This window comes from Cryptomeria japonica, chromosome 2 (assembly GCF_030272615.1).
Source record: "Cryptomeria japonica chromosome 2, Sugi_1.0, whole genome shotgun sequence".
Taxonomy (NCBI): Eukaryota; Viridiplantae; Streptophyta; class Pinopsida; order Cupressales; family Cupressaceae; genus Cryptomeria; species Cryptomeria japonica.
Genome location: NC_081406.1, coordinates 41,606,791 through 41,628,465, shown reverse-complemented (window position 1 = coordinate 41,628,465; position 21,675 = coordinate 41,606,791).

The following is a 21,675-nucleotide window of genomic DNA, read 5'->3' as shown; positions in this document are numbered from 1 at the left end:
TTTCCTTTATACTTACCTTTTCCTCTCGGTAACATCCTGGCTAATAATGCTTCAAATTATTCTTGCTTTTTGATTTCCTCATACAGTTTGTGCACTTCTTCCATGTTCTTATGAAATCTTTCACTTGCTCCACTGTGATTCCCTTCAGAATACTTACTCATTCTATCATTGTAATCATCAGATTCACAAATATGAAAAGAACTGAATGCAAATTCTATTTTATTTACCGAAGACCCACTGTTATCAAAATTACTTAACTCAAATGCATGTAGCTTACCAATAGTAGCATCCAAAGAAACTGACATATTTGGTACAAACCTTAGTTCATTGATTGTAGAGACTCGGATTGCATAGGCAGGTAGAAGAGTTCTAAGCAACTTACTTGTTACATCCTTTTCTTCAATAGTTCCTCCTGCTCCTTTGATTTGATTGACAGTCTCTTTTAACCTTGTATTGTATTGAGTTTTATTCTCACCTTCATTCATTCTCATGGATTCAAGTTGTCCTCTTAGACTATCTACCTTTTCTCTCTAAACATGTTCATCACCGCCATACATAGATATGAGCTTGGTCCACATTGCTTTTGCATCATTACAGCCTTCTAGATCATTAAACTCTAAGTCAGTCAGTGCTGATGTTATTGCAATCATAGCTTGAATATGTTCTTTCTTTGCCTTTATCTCTTCCAAGGTCATCAGGTTGGTGCTTGGTGGTATGTAATTATTCTCCAAATAATATGTTTCATATTCTCCTATTCCTGATAAATGCAGCTTCATCCTTTTCTGCCATGTGGAGAAACTTGACTTGTTCAACTTCGGTGCATCCATTTTATACATCTTCAGATCTTTGCCTCAAGTACTTTTAAACTTTTCTTTTGGAATCCAGAGCTCTGATACCAATTGTAAAGTTCAGATGGCAATAGCTAGTAAGATGAGAGGGGGGGGTGAATTATACAAACTTAATCTTCAATATATTCAACAAGTTCAACGTCGGTAACTTATACTTCAGCAATATAACCAAAACTGCTAAACATGCGAACTCATAAACACATAATCATCATAACACATATAACACCAGATTTAACGTGGAAACCCAAATAGGGAAAAACCACTATGGGATTTCGTACCAACTAAGAAATATACTCTTCTAGAGTATGCTCGGTTAAAAGCAAATCCTGTTAAAGATTACAAACACATTGCTAGATGTGACCCGGTTAAGTGATTTCCCTCAGATCTATTAGGATCTTCACTTTGTTAAAAGTGACCTTGTCAAAGGATTTCAAACACTCATGTAGAATGTTACCTTGCTAGAGGATTTACAAATAAGACTGTTAAGTCTACTCGGTTAAGAGATTTTTTGTCACTTTACAAAATAACAGTAATAAAAATATATCTACAACTTCACATCTAAAATGCTAAAGAAGATTCTTATTTTCTCAAAACAATCTTGTCATATTAATTATCTTGTCCCTCTGCTGGGCTCCCTACTCTGTTAATCAAATAGTTCTTCAAGCTTCTGTGCTTGGTAATCACTATGTATCATCCCTGTGCTTACACTTGCCTGCATACATTGTTTTATCAACAATTCCTTATTTATAAAAAATTCGTTAATTGCCGAATCTCCTTGATCACATTTCCCATGATCAATCTTAGCCATCAGATCATCAAACTTGACTAGGTTCAATGTATCCTTCAATCTGAAAATGTTTTACCTCACCTTGGAACTTACATTCTTTCCTAGGAACTTGTGCTAGGTTATTGCGATTCAATCTGTGCTGTAGATCTTCCTCTTGATTTTCCATTATCGTAGATCATTAACAAACTTCATGCATGACATACCAATCATTTAATCATCTCTAGCTCATCAACATCCTTCATTAAATAATGCTTTTATTCATCCAATGCGATTTGTCATAACTTGGTTGTTACTCGGTAAATACTAAACTTTACTCAGTAGACATTCTGCCTTCTTTAACCGATATCGATAACCTTAGGGTTTACCGACTAGGTTCTTAGGGTTTACCAACTAAGTTCTTTTCAGTGACATAATATAGTATTAACTTTACAATCAACAAAATATGTAGGATATCAAAACAATCAAAACATCATGATCTCATCATTGTCTAACTCGGTAATAGTTGCCCATTTGAATAACTTATTTCTCCACTTATTCATCATATTCTTTATGTGTCTTTTAATGACATCTTAATTCTCTTCAAATAAATCTTCTCAAGATATGGCAACATCATACTGAATCAAAAAATCAATTTCTTGACATCAATGACAAAATAATGTTATAAAGATAGTTATCATCCTTTTTCAGTTATATCAATAATCTCCAACAACCTTCTCAATATCCTTATTGAAATGCCAACATGAAATGCAAGAAGTCTCTTCTACTTATCATCAGTGTGTTAAGTTCTCCTACAATGGGGAGGAGATTTGTCTATCAGCAGATCATAATCCATTTCAACATTGTAATGCTATGGGGGCAGCCAAGACAGCTTGGTTCCACATAATAGAGAAAAACAAAGTTACTCAACACTAGATCTTCAAAAAGGAAAGTCTACATCACTATCTATAGATTTCAAACAGAAAATGAAAATCAAAGACCAAGGCATGGGAGAATACTCTTTGGAACCCATGTGTTTGGCCAACTTACCAACATCACCTAAATCTCATGGATTACCTACAACATCAACACATTAAGAAACCCAACCCATCACTAAGTTTGATGGCAAATTTATCCAACTAGGTACTCTAGCACATGAATCAAAGGAAAAAGACATCCTTAGTTGGTTGTACAAGGATGGGGAAGAAGACAAAGCAGCTACTATGGAGGTAGCTATACCAACACACCTGTATGGAAAAGGATACTTGATCATGCAACAAATGGGATACAAGGGCAAAGGACCTATTAGTAAACGTCAGGAAGGCATCATAGAACCATTGGATCCTCCTTTGCAATTTAGTAAAGACAAGAAATGATTAGGCTATGAACTCACTCTACCACCAAATACCAAAAACCTCAATGGACAGTAAAGAAGAAATACAAGGAAGACTCCTGGTAGAAGGCACTATTTGGGTCAGCTGAGACAATACGTAAAGAACGTGAAAATCAAGAACAAAAGCAATATAAAAGGTAGCCTATCAATCAAAAGAAGGATGCATCTACTGCAGAAGCACATCATATTGAAGAACCACTATCCAACAAAGAAGAATCATCTCCTAGTAACATCATTTCTCCTTGGGGAGAGACAGTATATGAACAAATGCAAAGAGTGGAAACAGGATCTAACACAAAATTAGAGAAAACTATCAAACTTTTATCAATCATGAAAGACCTATTCTCACCCTACAACATACCAGTCTATAGCACTACCAAAATCTGGGATAATACCTCTGAGACTGATTGCAATGAATATGAATGGGGTAGTTGTTCTAATGTTACTAAAGATATTGGTGCAAATGATAGTCATACACCTTTCTCTCAAGAAGAACATGGCACAGAATCTAGACCACTTGAATTTGGTCCACATAATATCTATGACGCCAAGGAAAATGAGCAACAACATTATGAGCAAGTCTATACAGAAGAGGATACCATCGAAGACCTTGATGAAATCCTTAACTTATTTAACACCTAGACCAACGATGATGATACGTCCATCCTACCACTTACAACAGTAGAACTTGATCCACCTAACGAGTCCTTACCGCTTGTCTTTCCTGACCTCATAGACTGGGACGAACCTGAAACTCATGATATACCAATTTTCCCAAATGACGAATCCATTATCCATTACCTATGTACCGTTAAACTAGAAAACAACTCTACCAGTAAATAAAGTAACGACATCTGCAATCAGGGGAGTGCCAAGTCTCTTAGTCACAAAAATGAACAAAATAAAGGATCTACTGCTGAAAACCAGTCAATGGCAGCAATAGATCACAAAAAAAGTAAAAATAAAGGATGCATCTGAGGTTGAAAACCTTTGTAAGGCACCTAAATATGAGAGACTTGACACTCTTCCTGAACATTATCATGAGAAATCACCCATATTGATTGAGCCCACTCAATCAATCAACATTGGTACTACAGAAGCAACCAAAAATATACACCTTGCAAAATCTTTGACAGAGGAAGAAAGATCATTGTTTATCAAATTTTTTAAAGAAAAGCAAATCAACTTTGCTTGGTCATATGCAGATATGCCTAGGATTGATCCACAATTAATCATGCATCACTTATCCATTACTCCAGGTGCTAAGCCTGTCAAGCAAAAATTGCGAAAGATGAATCCACATGTGGCACTCATGGTTAAAGCTGAGTTTAAGAAAATATTAGATGTCAAATTCATTCGACCTATCAACTATGCTGAATGGATTTCCAACATTGTACCAGTATCAAAATCAGATGACAGTATCATAATATGCACTGATTTTAGAGATGTCAACAAAGTCTGTCCCAAGGATGACTTTCCTTTACCCAATATCGGCATAATTGTAGACCTCACGGCAGGCCATGCAATCCTATCACTAATGGATGGTTTTTTAGGCTATAATCAAATCAAGATAGCCCCGAAGAATCAAGATAGAACAACATTTACCTTTCCCCGGGGAATGTACTGTTGGAATATCATGCCTTTTGGCTTAAAGAATGCAGGAGCAACTTATCAATGAACAATGACAACAATCTTTCATGACCTGATGCATACCTTGATGGAGGACCATGTGGATGATTTACTAGCCAAATCATTCACCAGGATAGAACATTTAAGCATCTTAGAAAAGATTTTTGACAGATTGAAAAAATTCCAAGTCAGGTTCAACCCTAAGAAGTGTGTCTTCGGGGTTTCATTAGGAAAGTTACTAGGTGTGTGAGATTGAATTTCATCCTCAGAATGTTACCTGTAATAAGTTGTTAGGCTCAATATGGAAAGCTAATGTACTGAGAGGGGAGGGGTGAATCGGTACTACAAATCTTTTCTTCAACAATAACTTTACTGTTAAGTATAAACCAAAAACTGCTGTAACATAACATAAAGCTAAAATAAATAAATAACAATCATACATGATTCACTCCATAACACATATATTTTGGTTACGTAGAAACTTTTGGTTAGAGAGAAAAACTGCAGTGGGGATGGCACCCACAACTTCACTATTGCAATAATAAAGGTTGCTCGGTTAGAGCTACATGTTTAGCTATTTCTAATAGCTTACCCTATTAGGAGTATCAAGATCATTAGATCTACCTTACTAAAGGATTTTACAACACTTATTCTAAATGTTGCACCTAGTTAAAGGCTTTACAATTTATAGACTTTCTTAGAGTCTTTTACCCTGTTAAAGGTTTCTCTTACAACTCAAAAAATTTACAATAAAATCTTTACTTATATCTGCAACTTTACATCTAAAATGTTATAGCAGATTCTATATGCTCAAAATGAGATTACCTTGCTTATAGCATACCTCAGTAATCCATAAAGTAACTTGGTAAACCCTTATGTTTACTCTGTTCCTTGACTATTCTCTGAAATCCTTCTTGGTGACCTCTGTGTCTCTAACAGTCACAATACTCAGTGCTTCCTTATCTATTACACATGTCTTGCTTCATATACCTCTATATTTGATCCTTAATTCATGTTGTATAAATAGATCTCTTATGTCGGTGATCTGTTCATTGCTTCGATCTTACAAACATGATTTATCGAATTAATAACCATACAAAATATTTCATTGGATAGATGACCTCAAGATCATACAAAATCTTTAAGGTGCAATTTCCTAAGTGATAATGATTCCCTGCTCCTCGATCTTGTAACACGTTTCACATGTGTGTCTAGGTTCAATGAATCTGGTAACACGTTTCACTCGGTGTGTGTTCACTCGGTATATCATTATTGCTGCTCGGTAGACATAGAGTGTTACTTGGTAGACAGCTCGGTGTATACTAGGCTCTGTGACTACTTTCTTCTATAATCGACTGCTTTGTGCTTACTGACTGAATATTTCGGTAGTAGTAACTAACTATAGTATATAGAATGACTTTGGACATAAAACTAATGGCAACTTAGTAAGTAGTAACAATCTCCCCTTCTGACATTAGTTTTGAAATGTTTGACAAAACTCCTTTCAAAGTCATAACTCAAAAAATCTATATACTTACAAAATTTGACTAATCAGACAGTATATACATTTGTCAATAAAATAGTATATTCAGATATACTCCCCTTATCAATATACTATACAAAACTCTGATTATGCATGCGCTATGATCAATATTCTGTATTAACTGCTCAGTTGTCACTGCTTGGTTCACTGCTCCCCCTGTCAAAATTAACTGTGCATTTGGATACTTTGTTCTACTCGGTATACTCCCCCTGTATACTACACTCCCCCTTTGATAGTTTGATACTATACTCCCCCTTTTTGACAAACATCAAAACTTAGTTACCATTCGGTGGAGGCATTTGGTCAAAAATGGATTTGTACTTTGTCATTGCATCGGTAAGAGCGACAGAGAGGGAATCCTTGACACTTTCCATAAGTGAATTCTGAGCTATAATATCAGCTAACAATGAAATTAGTCCATCTAAGGTGCTTCCCTATGGTTGAGTGGATAGGGAGGTGGCCTTGTTGATCTGTTCTTGGATGGAGGACAAGTGTGGAATGAATAAGGTTTGAAGAGTCATAATATCCATCCTTATTTTGTGCTCTTCATTCCGAAGTTCCAATTGTTGAGCCATGAGCTTTTGTAACTTTGTATAGAAATGCTGAATAGAATTTGACTCAGTGGTCAACTTGTTTGAGAGACCGGTGATCTCTTTCTCAATCACTTCTGTTTTATTTTTGATATCTTTAATGAATAAAGAGAATGTACAGAGTTTCTGAAATAAATAAAGAATGTGCTTGAGTTGAGGGGACAACTTAACAATAAATTTGACAAGTTTTACTTTTCCAATAGCAATGGCTTTCTGTACCTCTTCAATTATTTTTGCAGTGAGCTCTTTGTCCTTTAACTTGCTCAAGTATTTGGATGTGTCTACTCCAGATGTCTCGATCTGATTGAGGAGTTCATCCAGTTGAATATGGATGGTTGCATCTTTTGACACTGTAGCTTCAGGTAGTATATCTGTTAATAGTGCTTTCACCTTCTGAAGTACTTTGTTTTTCTTTTGAGTAGCCATTTGTTTTTCCTATTATGCTTTGGCTTTGCATAGTTCACTGAATTCAATGAGTGCTTGCCCTTTTAATTTGGATATGTCTACATTTGGCAACACTATTGGTTTTGACAAATCTAATTTGAAACTATGCCTTTCCATTTTCTTTTCTTTAGTTTTCATCGGTTGAACTAATACAATGGCTTGGGAGGCTTGTTGACCCTCGATAGGTTGCTCGGTAGAGGCAACACTTTTGTCAATTTCTTGAACCTCTGATGTAGCCTTCGGTGAATCCTTGCTTGGGGTCTCAGTTGTAACATTTTCAGTGCTAGAAGGAGCTTGAGAAGTTTGTTCCCCGGTGGCCTGAGAAGTAGCTTCTCCTTCTATAGACTTGTGACCCTCTATTCCTTGTTCAGTATCCTGAGGGGCCTTGGTTGAAACAGGCTAAGTGACCGGAGGATAGGGCTGAACTTGTTCCAAAACTAACTCACTAGATACCAGTTTGGCATATGCATTCCCTTCTATCATTTCCTGATCTTGTGCCTTGGTGTCCATGATATCCTCATCAATTTGTATAGTGTCTGCAGGGTCTTGCTCGGTGATATTAGGATCTTGCTCGGTGACATCAACTATTTCAACTTCAACTTGCTCACAATCATTCTTGATTTGAAAGATTTCTTGCCATTTTTCCTTGGTCTCATTCTCTACATCCAGATAAAGGCCATTCATCAATTTCAAGGCTCTTTTCTTGACTAGGAAGTTTGTCTGGTGGTTTTTCAGATGTTCATTGATCTCATCTACCGACATGTCTGGAAAGAGATGTACCGGACTTCTTTCTCTCATCTTCTTTTCCGAGTCCATGGCATATTTCCACCTGTTATCAATATGCAAATACAATTCTTTTGGAAGAGAATTAGTTACTTCCAATGGGACCAATCAAAATTTTAGAAGGGTGCAGATTATGGCTTCTTTAATTTGTCTCTTTTCTGCATCAGATCTAGAGTCATATTTTACATATCTGAATGCTCCAAATCCACCATATTGCTTTAGATTAGCACAAAAATTATCAACACTATGTACATCTTCCTTTTTACTCTTGACAATCTGAAATTTACTTTTGTCTTCAGATTTGGTGTCACTGGACTCTTTAGTCAAAATGAGTCTCTGAGTAGATTTCTTATAAGTTTTTGTTACCTTTGGTGCGGCAACATTCTTTGGTTTCTTATTTGGTGACGCTGCAGATGATCTTGTGTTTGGGCACTTTACTGAAGGAGTCGGTGATACCTTTGATGTATCTTGTTTCTTCCTTTTCAAAATTTTCCCTTTAGGCAACTCGGTGCTCAATGTAATAGCTGCCTCTTGGACTTTATATTCCTCCTCTATGATGACTAGAGTGCCCTTGATAGGTGTGGAGGAAGAACCTTCTCCAAATTTCTCCGTTAATGCCTTGATCATTTTTGTTGCTTTCCTTGTAGCCTTTGGTACTACAATGCTCATCTTAACTTTCTCTTTAACTTCTTCATATGTACCGTATCTCAGCTCGGTAGCATGTCTTGGTAATGTAAGAAAATCATCTATCTATTGTTGTGTGATGTCAAAATCAATCTCATAACCCATAGGTGGAAAAGATTGAGTTCTCGGTTCCACAACATTGACATAGCAGTAGTCGGTGTCCACTTCAAAGCATATATCATCCTTGTATTTCTCTACTAACTTGGGTGGAATTCTATACCTGTTATGCATATTTTCTTGAAACTTGCTAAAGTAATCATCCATAATATCATTGAAGTTATCACCTAGCCGTTTGATGAAGTCATTGATTTGATGAGTGATTGGTCGGTGTAGCTCCCAAACTACATTACCGACTGATGGAAATAATTTCTCAAAATAGAAAAACATGCATACCAAAAGTGATGCAAACTTCAGTGTGTTATCTGAGTTGTTCTTCTTCAGCTTATGGTGTTTAGATTCTCAAATAGGTTTTTCAACAATACTTCGCATAGATCAATTTTCATTCCTTTCTTCACAATTTTATATGCTAAATCGACTGCTGCACAGGGTACACTGTTTTCCCTTGCCGATTGAAAGAAACAATAACCTATTACTCTAATGGCAAACTTTAGCTTAGCATCTGTCACATTGTTCAATTTTAGTCCTCTGCAATCAGATTCAACTTCGGTTAAAGTGATCAATTCCTTTTGTGATATCATTTTCTGATCTCGGGCATGATCAAAAATAGGGTAACTGGTGATCAAGTGGATGATTTCCTTGGTGATCTTGAATGGTTGCTCCTCTAACCACATGAAGTCATCATGAACTCTTCTCAAAACAAATTTAACCCACTGGGGTTTGAAGACTTGCGGGTAGGTTAGGGCTTCAGTCAATCCCTTGACTTTAATGTGTTCAAACTTGTTCTCTAGTTTTCCATTGGTACACAATTCATCATATTTGTCCTTGATTTCAACATGTCCTAGTTTCTCAACATGACACTTAGTGAAGAATCTGACATCCTCAACTAATAAAACCCTATCCGGAATGAGTGAAAATGTAGTTTTATCATCCGGTTCAGATGCTACTTTGGGAGTTAGAGAGTATTTCAGTGAGGGCTTTTCAATGTTCTCAACAACAACGGGCTTCTGGATCTTAGGTACCATTTCAAATTTTAGATAATCATTTAACAAAAGATCCTTAGGGTTTGAAAACTTTTAAATGGCAGACGCTTTCCACTTAACAAATGTAAAACATATATTCACAACTGATATGATCGGTAAACTAGCTTGACAATGCGTTGTGATTGATATAAATACCTTGAATTTCGCTTCGGAGGAGGTTTGATCACCTTTGAATCACTTTGCTCTGCTTTCTTGAAAACTTGGTAAGTGTAAAATGACCGCGTAAAAGCTTTAAGTACACAATATACCTTATCGGGCTTCATGCAGTTAGGTCAGAAAACATTAAATGCACTCGGTACCACTTCCTTTTTATGCTTTTACCGAGTAGCCAGACTTCCTGTATTTACCGACTAGACAGGCTTCCAAAAGACTTGATAAAATTTTAAATTTCCTAATGCATCTTTAGTTATGCAGATTTTGAATTAAGTACATGATAAAATAGGAACTGTTAAGATTTAACCTTGAGAGAATGCAGTCCCTTCATACCTTTACCGATTAATTTGGAATAGGTGCACCTAACTCGATAGATAAGGTGCTTTCTTCATTTGACACAATTTCCTTCTTTTCCAAATCATATGTAATTTGCCTTTTATTTCCTCAGTGTCTCCTCTAGGTTGATCTCTGCAATCTCTAGCCAAGTGTCCAACTTTGTGACAATGAAAACATGCCATACCAGGATTTCTCCATGATCTTCGGTTGTTCATTCCAAACCTTATAAAGCAGTTGGCACTTATATGTCCATATCTTCCACAACATTCACACCATATCCTTGTATTGTAATCCCATGGTACTCAACATATTGTCGGTTAGGATTTGTGTGAGTTTGGTAGCTTCTAGTATTTGCTCGGTGTGTAGACCACATATAGTTCTTTTGCTTAAACCAACACTTCTCGGTACTATGTCCATATCTATTCCAGTTTTTACAAAACCCTTTGAATTTTGCCTTCTGATAATTGCTAGCAGACTTTGTCCTACATTGGTTAGATGTGTGACCATATTTATTGGAATTGTAACAATAACCATTAGACTTTGTGACATTTGGTTGCTTACCTTTTCTGATTTGTCACATGTTGGTAGTATGTCCTTGTTTTCCACAGTAGTTGCAAATAAGTTTCTTTCGTTTGATGTTCTTCTTGTTTCCAGCTTGCTTTGATGATTCTCATCTCTCGGTAGTGTGGATTCCCTTCTTGGTAGAGTCTTTTCCTTTGTAACCGAGTCCTGCAACTTTGTTGGGTCTTTTTGTATTAAGTTGCTCATCCAACATCTTTGATGCTTCATAACTCTTCTTCACTATTTCTTTGGATTTCTTCTCTGTTTCAAGTTCATCAGTCAATCTTGATAGTTCAAGTTTTAATGCTTGATTCTCATCATCTTTCAGATTTGCTTCATGATGTGCATAACCCAATTGATCTGACAGATTTTGTTGAATCCTAGTCAACCTTGTGATTTCACCATTCTTTTCAAATACTAATGCTTCAAGCTATAGTTTTTCTCTTTTTAGATCTCTTACTTTATCCTCGGCTGTCCTCAATGCATCAAGATTTTCAGTCATCTATGTGCTGAAATGTTCATGTTCTCTTTTCATTTCTTTTAGCTGATCAGTCAGTGCTTTATTCTTTTCTTTCAATTCTCCAATCATCTCTTCAGTCTCTTCAGATATACTGTTCTCAGATGATGTCTCAATTTGTTCCACTAACTCTTGAGAGTCCTACAAATCATCAGAAAAATCTTCTTCTGACTTTCAATGATTTTTACATTTGTCTTTGCATGTCTACAATGACTTGATTAGCATGATACAACTCTTCTTGTAGATACACAATTCTCTGAGATTGTTTATAGCCTTCCATTGATAAGATCTTTTTCTTTAGGCTGTTAATCCCTTTTCCAAGATTCAAGCTTTGATACCAATTGTTAGGCCCAATATGGAAAGCTAATGTACTGAGAAGGGAGGGGTGAATCAATACTTCAAATCTTTTCTTCAATAATAACTTTACTATTAATCATAAACCAAAAACTACTGTAACATAACATAAAGCTAAAACAAATAAATAACAATCATACATGATTCACTCCATAACACATATATTTTGGTTACGCAGAAACTCTTGGTTAGAGAGAAAAACTGCGGTGGGGATGGTACCCACAACTTCACTATTGCAATAATAAAGGTTGCTCGGTTAGAGCTACATGTTTAGCTATTTCTAATAGCTTACCCTATTAGGAGTATCAAGATCATTAGATCTACCTTACTAAAGGATTTTACAACACTTATTCTAAATGTTGCACCTAGTTAAAGGCTTTACAATTTATAGACTTTCTTAGAGTCTTTTACCCTGTTAAAGGTTTCTCTTACAACTCAAAAAATTTACAATAAAATCTTTACTTATATCTGCAACTTTACATCTAAAATGTTATAGCAGATTCTATATGCTCAAAATGAGATTACCTTGCTTATAGCATACCTCAGTAATCCATAAAGTAACTCGGTAAACCCTTATGTTTACTCTGTTCCTTGACTATTCTCTGAAATCCTTCTTGGTGACCTCTGTGTCTCTAACAGTCACAATACTCAGTGCTTCCTTATCTATTACACATGTCTTGCTTCATATACCTCTATATTTGATCCTTAATTCATGTTGTATAAATAGATCTCTTATGTCGGTGATCTGTTCATTGCTTCGATCTTACAAACATGATTTATCGAATTAATAACCATACAAAATATTTCATTGGATAAATGACCTCAAGATCATACAAAATCTTTAAGGTGCAATTTCCTAAGTGATAATGATTCCCTGCTCCTCGATCTTGTAACACGTTTCACATGTGTGTCTAGGTTCAATGAATCTGGTAACACGTTTCACTCGGTGTGTGTTCACTCGGTATATCATTATTGCTGCTCGGTAGACATAGAGTGTTACTTGGTAGACAGCTCGGTGTATACTAGGCTCTGTGACTACTTTCTTCTATAATCGACTGCTCTGTGCTTACTGACTGAATATTTCGGTAGTAGTAACTGACTATAGTATATAGAATGACTTTGGACATAAAACTAATGGCAACTTAGTAAGTAGTAACATAAGTTAGTTTCACAAAATACCAATGGAAATACATACAGGAAATCCAAATTCAACCAATGAAACTACATGAAATACATACCTAAATAAAACATTATTTTACCTTCATGGCGTATGTCTCATTGTGTCCTAACTCCACTGTTCCTGGTTACAGATGGTATACTCTCAGACAATGCACTATTGGCTTCGAAGATGGCATATGAAGAATGGACTGATAACTTGTATTTAACTGACACTATGATATGCAAATACTACATGATTATGCTAAAATGATTATATTATGATGCTATATGATAATTGCTATATTGATATTTGCTTCAACAACTCATAGATGTATAAGATTTGCTTGCAAAATGCATTTGCAGTCTCTTGAAGTCTAACTTGAATATTCTTGAAGATTAAATCTCTCAACTGAAGCTCTTGACTTTATAGACTTTGAGAGGATAGGATGATTAGGCTCAAATCAACGGTCCTGATTAGATCTACAGATTTTAATGGCTATGAGCAAAGGTGAAGGTTTAGAGAAAAGGAGAAGGAGAAGACAAGTGTCACTCATATCACCTTGACTAGGTTGCTAACTGAGGGAATCTAGGGATGGTTGGAGTAAATTTAGGCATGAGAGGACAAGTGGACTCAAGTCCTTCCTAAGATGTAGGGAGTGTTGGAGAGAATATAGGAAATGGTTATGAAATATGTGTACGTACACAATTTTCATTAAGTTTGGAAGTTGGAGATAAATGATAAATTAATATTTAAGAAATATTAATTTCCTTAGCCACATGTTTGATGAGTTGGCAAAGGGAAGATGAAGTGGAGATGGAAGAATGAGTTGGATAAAGGATTAAAGAATTTTGAGAATTATTTAATATTTGAGACTATAGGATAGGAGAATAACCATTAAATATTGGATATTTAATTGTTTGGAGGAGATAATTAAATATTAGATATTTAATTAACTTGGTTAGAGGAATAATTAAATATTAGATATTTAATTAATTAGAAGAATAAGATAATTAAATATTAGATATTTAATTAATTAGAAGAATAAGATAATTAAATATTAGATATTTAATTAATTAGAAGAATAAAATAGATGAATTAATTAATAGAAAGACATGAAAATGAATTAAATAAATTAATCTTTTTAAATTAACTATTTAATAGAAGAATAAATATTAGATAAATATTAAATAAATATAGAATATTTATTTAATTGCTCATAGCCAATTTTAGGTGTATACACTAGGCTACATAGTTCAGCTAAGGGTATTGAAGTGGATCCAGCAAAGGTACAAGCCATTATAGAGATGCAGCCACCAAAGAACATCAACCAACTCAAATCTCTACAAGGACAACTCCAATCAATTAGGTGATTCATCACTCAACTAGTAGATAAAAGTCTATTGTTCAATCATTTTCTACATAAAAATATACCATTCAGATGGGAAGCCAAATGTGTAGAATCATTTTATCATATCAAGCAGTATCTAATGAATCCACCAGTTCTAGTACCACCAATACCAGGGAAGCCACTCATTCTCTACATTTCAACAACAAATATATCACTGGGGGCATTGTTAGCACAAGAGGATCAACAAGGAAAGGAGTGAGCTATATATTACATCAGTAGGACATTGAACAGATATGAACTCAACCATACATTCATTGAGAAGGCTTGTCTAACAGTGGTATTTGCCTCTCAAAAGTTTCGATACTACATGCTAGCTCACACAATTAAGCTAGTTGCAAAAATTGATCCTCTCAAATATTTACTTAGCAAGGAAGCTCTTACAGGCAGATTAGCTAAATGGGTCATGATTCTCAGTGAATTTGATATCCACTACACAGAGCGACGAGCTATCAAAGGACAAGCAATTGTAGATCAATTGGCAGAAGAACCACTACCTAGAAAATAACCTATGGACATCAAATTTCTATACAGAGACGTTCTTTCTATCTCCACCAAACAATGGACCTTATACTTTGATGGATTCTATATGCAACATGGCTCGGGTGCTAGCATTCTGTTCATCACTCCTGAAGGGCACACCATACCAAGATCATATAGGCTTATGTTTCTATGCACAAATAACATTGTTGAATATGAGGCACTGGTTATAGGCATCAAAATGGCCATGGAATGGAGAATCACAAAATTAAAAGTCTACGGAGATTCACAACTAGTCATCAATCAAATCAACAATGACTACCAAATGAAGGATGACAAGCTGCTACCATACAAGTGAATGGTGGATGATTTTAAACAATATTTTGTACACATCACCTTCGAGCAAATACCAAGGTTGGACAACAGAGCAGCCGATGCAATGACTACTATCGCTTCACTACTGCAAATTCCAGAGCAACAGAATCGTTATGAGTTTCTGGTAGAGCAACTGTTCTCCCCAGCCTATGACCATTCTGATTCCCATGTTATCTATGCCTTGACCTGTTCGGACTCTCCCTTATATGGACCGATATATGACTATCTTAAAAGCAATATCCTACCCATTGACCTATCCCGCAACCAAAAATGCAACTTTATCCAGCAAGCCACCCGTTATACTCTCGCTGCTGATACTTTGTACCGTCGAGGTCTAGATGGTACTCTTCTTCATTGCCTTGATCGTAATGAATCTGATTCCACTTTACGAGATCTTCACGAAGGTGTCTGTGGTGCACATTCAAGTGATCCTACTCTTGTTAAAAATATTCTAAGAATGGGATATTACTGGCTGACAATGAAAAAAGTTTCTTATCACTTTGCAAAGATGTGTCCTAAATGCCAAATCCATGGCAATCTTATACATGCACCAACACAGGAACTGCGGCCATTCACAACATCCTGGCCCTTTTTCTAGTGGGGACTGGACTTAGTCAGCAAAATTCATCCTTCATCTTCAAATGGACACAAGTTCATTATAACTGCAACAAAATACTTTACCAAGTGGATTGAAGTGGTCCCCATGACCACAGTAACTAGGAAACAAATAGCCTCTTTCATCCTTAATTATCTAATCTGTAGATATGGCATTCCAAGTTCCATCATTACAGATAATGGATGACCTTTCAAAAACCAAGATGTGTGAGAACTATGTGAAAAAATCAAAATCCAACATCGTTTCTCTACACCTTACTACCCATAGGGGAACGGTTAGGCAGAAGCATCCAACAAAACAATATTGAAAATCCTAAAGAAAACAGTGAATGATACAGGCAAAGATTGGCATGTACAACTCAATCCACCACTTTGGGCATACAGAACTAGCATCCGCACACCTACGGGAGCTACACCATATTCATTGGTATATGGATCAGTAGGAATTTTACCATTGGAGGTAGAAATTCCATCTCTCAGAGTCTCTTTGAAAGGCCTAATTCCAGATGAAGAATATTGAGTCAACCGATTGCAAGAGCTAGAACTTCTCGATGAAAGATGCCAATGTGCCTACACTCATCTCAAATAATATCAACAATGCAAGTGCAGAAGCTACAACCACAAGGTCATTCCCAAAATTTTTAAAATTGGTGACCTAGTACTCAAGGAAAATCCTAGAAATCAGCAAGATCAGGAAAAGAAAGGAAAATTTGAACCTAACTAGTTAGGTCCCTATGTCATCATATCAGCCTATGGATCAGGCACTTATTAGTTAACAACTTCAGAAGGAGATGTGCTCTATGAACCAACTAACAACATCCATCTGAAGAAATACTACACTTGAGCAGTCTAATGCACGAAAAAGTCAAAAAATCAAAAATCAAGAAAAAACAAATAAAGAGGTACAATAAAAGCAACTAGTGAAAACCTGGCAACAAGCACTATTGTGAGAGGACAACTCCTCTCTCTATATTTTACCATTATATCCATAGTTAAGCACTATCGGCCATCACCTGACATTTTATCACAATATCCATCCAGGACATACTTAGCGTAAACACTATCTTGGTTTATCCGCATATCCTTTCGCCACATCTCATCATGGCTTGGTAATCATTGTACATATCCACATTAAGAGGCACACTCGGCTAGGGGCAACATTAATCAGAACTTCTAGCACATTCAAGATGTCAAAAATTTGTAGCAAACTTAGAACATCGTATCCAAAAACAAAACTTAACGGGATTCACAAAATATGATAGATGATTTTCTAAAGTATCAAATTTGCATTTTGCATAAAGTTTTGACTATTTTTGCACTTAAATTTTTTTTTATTGGATCCTCTACATTTTCTCAACAAAAGCTTCACAGCTAGAGAAAGTCATGGAGACTCTAATATTTTTAGTTTTCTGTCTGTGAGGCGATCATTTGTATTGTGTAGATACTTGTCTCAAGACGTGATTCAATGAATATCACTGAAGACATGATCCCACATCACACATACAAATGGTTTAATCTTGTCTGTTTATATGCAATCCGCACTCAGGTCATCCTAGTTCAATTATACCTTGGCACTTGTGCTATCTTGCAAAATAAAAAATCATGTAAATTTTTCCAGGTCATTATGGTTCAATTATACCATTATGCTTGTATAAATTTTCAACATATCTCAAACAAATCAATGCTCAATGATGATACCTACAAAGAAAGCAAAAAACATGTGGCTACACAGGGATGACCAATGCAGTATGAGGATGCTCAAATCAATTAGTTGTATATCATTTTACAATTAGTTGCATATCATTTTACAATTAAGTTGCATATCATTTTAATCTTGCATTACTATCCCCATTATCATACATCTCATTTTTTAAGATACATCTCATTTCATATCATATCATACATCTCATTTTCAAGATACATCTCACAACATATCATATCATACATCTCATTTTCAAGATACATCTCATCAACATCATGCATTTACACATCATATTCATCACATATCAAACACACATACATCTAAGCATCACATCATCATCATAGGAAAATTAAAAATCATATAGAAATCATAATCCATAACACATCACATGAGGATCAAGGAAAATGGTGTCGTATATATCTCAAAAAATGATTAATGTACAAAATATGTCATGTTTGTGCCAAATACAACAAAATGATCTAAATACAATAGAGACAATGTCTCTCAAGTATGACTATCTCCTAAAGGAGATGGTCTCACTGCAGATGTCCCAGCACCTGGATCTCCAGGTGGATCCTGTCTAGGAGGCCCTATCATGCCTCTGCTCTCTGTCCTCGACCCAGTCTCTCGAGATTGACTGGATCTCGACACTATGAAAATCGGCACTCGGTGCTCCCTGGGCACCGCATCCTCATAATGCCTCCTATAGTACTCCGCCTCCTTGGCTCTCAAAGCTAGCTCTCTTAAGGTGTCTCTCATCGGGCCACCTGCTGTCACCCTTTGTAAACTCCTTGCAAGCTCCTCTGCTCGACCCCGATGCTCTATCTCTGTATCCCATTCTGTGGTCAGTTGAATAATCTGACGCTGATGCACCAACAACTGTGTCTACAACTGCAGCACTAACAACTGTAGATATCTAATCTGCATGTCCTCTCGATGTGTCAGAATCCACATCTACAGGGGTACCTGTGAAGGGGTACCCCTTGTCCCTCTATGTGTCCTTGGTGCTGGTGGAGGTAAAACATCTAACCTCCTCCTCTGGGCCGGTCATCTAAAATCATCATGCCCTCCCACCACCGCTATCACCTCTCCAACTCTCTCCTCACCCCTAGCTCTAATAGCCAAACCTCCTCTCCCTCTATCCACCATAGCCCACCGCACTACTCTCTCAACCTATATCCCTCTGTCACCACCATCTCCACCCCTATCTCCTCTCCTCCCCCGATCCAATCTCCCCCTATCCCCTTTCCGACCTCGGCCACCTCTTCTACCATCACCACCATCATCCCCTCCACCATCACCACCTCCCTCATCCACCTCCTCACCAACCTTTCCCCATCTCCCTAGCCTCTCAGGCTGATCATCCTCATCATCATCAAAAGTAGGAATAATCTTTGCTAGATCCGATATCCTAGCCACTGCATGCACTGTAAAGAGCATTGCAAACTCATCACTCATCCCTGCATCCACTATCTTAGGGGCATAGTCCCATATCTGGCTGGCTAAGTGAAAGAACTCCTCAACTACCGCTATGCTATCAACAGTGGTTCCCCACTCTAGAACATCTTGTCTCCATCGAGCATATAAACAAGCTCCCTATGGTATCCCCTGCTGTTGACTATACTGCCGCAACACCCGGCTATGTAGTAATCTTTCAATAACAAAGGGCGTCCGCCCTATCAGATACCTGGACATGTATACATAGGGCATCTCCATCCCATCCTCTACCCATACCTTACAACCTATATATGGTCACCAGACAACCATATCAATATCATCCAAAACTCTCCTTCAGTGCTCTAGTTTTCCCAGCTTACGCTGGACAACTATCCCTCAATATCCATATGTATAAGTTGATGGGATGGGGTTTGGGATAGACTAGCCTAGTCTATGCTCTTGGATCCTTTCCTTGGATCACCTGGTGTTCTCTACACACCCTAGGGTCTTTAGGACTTCCCTTTGCTTGAGGAATCCCTTGACCATGCCCAATCCACCCACCAATGAGTTGCAATGCTGCTCCTAAGGTCTCACCTACTCATGAGACTCAAATCCCCTTACTATGGCTAATAAGGGTTAAGCTTGTTCCACATTTCCCAAGGTCTTAGCAAGGTTGTTTCAGATCTTTTTCAAGGTTTTTCCACCCATTCATGAGCCCCCAAGAGGTTTCAAGCCTTTAACCCCTTACCGATTTCACAATTTAGTGTTTTTGCCTTTAGAAAGGGCTACAAGGATTAGGACCAATTAGGCCTCCTAACCGGTCTCCTAGGGCTCCCTCTCACAAATGATACACAAAAAACCCAATCTCCCAAAAAGGACTGCCATTCATTTGGTAAGGACTCAAGGATTTTCTAGGTTTTAGGCCTCCAGGTGTCCGTACTCTATCCTTAGTGGATTTTAAGGTTTTTGAGGGTTTTTGTGAGGGTTTTTAGAGTCTGTCTAGGTCACAGTGAAGGTTTTGTATTCTAGCCACCTTGTTTGGATTGGTGGAGGATCCTCCTTCACACCAATTATGCTTCACTCACTCCTCTACACTTCCTTCAAAGGATGCACTCTCCACTAATCAACCTTGCTCTCCAAGACCTCTGCACCAACAACCATTCCTAATCGGGCACTATCCAGTCTCGCCTAAGAATGGGTATATGCTTGGCCTCCTTGCATTTCCAAGGGCCCTTCTTGCTTGGGACTATATTAAAGAGTCTCCACATCCATTTCCCATGGTTTCATGGTGGTTCCACAACAGGGAATGGAGTCAAGACTTCATTTACTCAAACTGTTCCAAAACTGGACAGTAAGACTGCAACTTACAAATTATTTACAAACATGCTCAACCAGTAAACAAAAAGCTAATCTAATTACTCACAATGAAGATAAATTCATCAAAGAAAACATTCCACATAGTTTTTATCACAAATCAATCCATTTGCTTGTTCGGTAACTTCATTCAAATAGACTGGTAACTCAAAAACAGTGACAGTCCATACAATTTGCTTGAGCCGTACAATCTCTGACAACCAACCCTTTAACTTAGGGTTTAAAAAATATTATACTACCCATACCTTAGTCGGTGTGCCACATTTAGGGTTGTCCATGCCAACCTAATGATTTTGACAACATGGTGGAAAAGTTGCTTGACAACTTTTAAAAGTTGTCATGCAACTTTTACAACTTTTGAGCAACTTTCCCAATGTTGCTCTTCATGACTCCTAGACCCACAATGGGCCAACCTAAGGTCACCACCATGATATGAAGGACCCCTAAACACCTCCAAGACACACACAACCTCCATTTTCAAAGCAATCACAATTTTGACTTATGACCCCTAAGATCCCCTCTAGGTCCCTACCTAGGACCTATGAGCACTTGGCTCATTATTTTATATACAATGGCTTCATAAGAAGCATAATACCAACAAAAAAAAAAGGAGGGAGAGCTTGAAAGGGTTCTACTACACCATAAGAACACTCAAAGGGCCTATCTTTGTCTGCCAATGGCCTAGCTGCGGGAATATGCTCCCACGCCCATATCTGTAGCAGTGTGACTCCAGTGGATAGACTGCTTTAAGTACACCACCTAATGTAGATCCTTGTATAAGTGGGCTAGCATAGCCAACCCCCATTCAAATTAGTGAACCTATGTCACCATGTCCTCTAGGACCAACCCCCATCCTACAGCCAGTCCCTTTGACCTCCGATCGGGACATAAGAAACCACCTATGAGACCTACCAGCACTAATGGTAGAGGAGCGTAATCCAAATCTAGGAACTCCTACCAGGGGATCTCATATCCATAAACTGTATCATCCTGAAGAATCCAGTGAAGTGTCTCTGTCCCACCCTCCTCAATCTGCTCATAGGGCAATAATGCACCTAGTAGAGGAATCCATAGAAACTGGTAACAATCCTTAGGCATCACTATGATCTCGCCTGTTGCCAAATGAAAGGTGTTCATATCACTATGCCACATCTCAACCAATGCTATCAATAAACCCCAGTTAACGATAAACCAGGGCATGTCTAACAAAGAGGATAGGCCACACCTCTCAATAATATCCCTATCAGCCTATGTCAATCATGGTATCAATGACCATGGTCTCAGAAATTGCTCTTGCGACTGAACCACTCCAATGCACTCTTGCCACAAAGCAAAACAAGTCCAATATTAGTTTCCTCATCAAAACAATT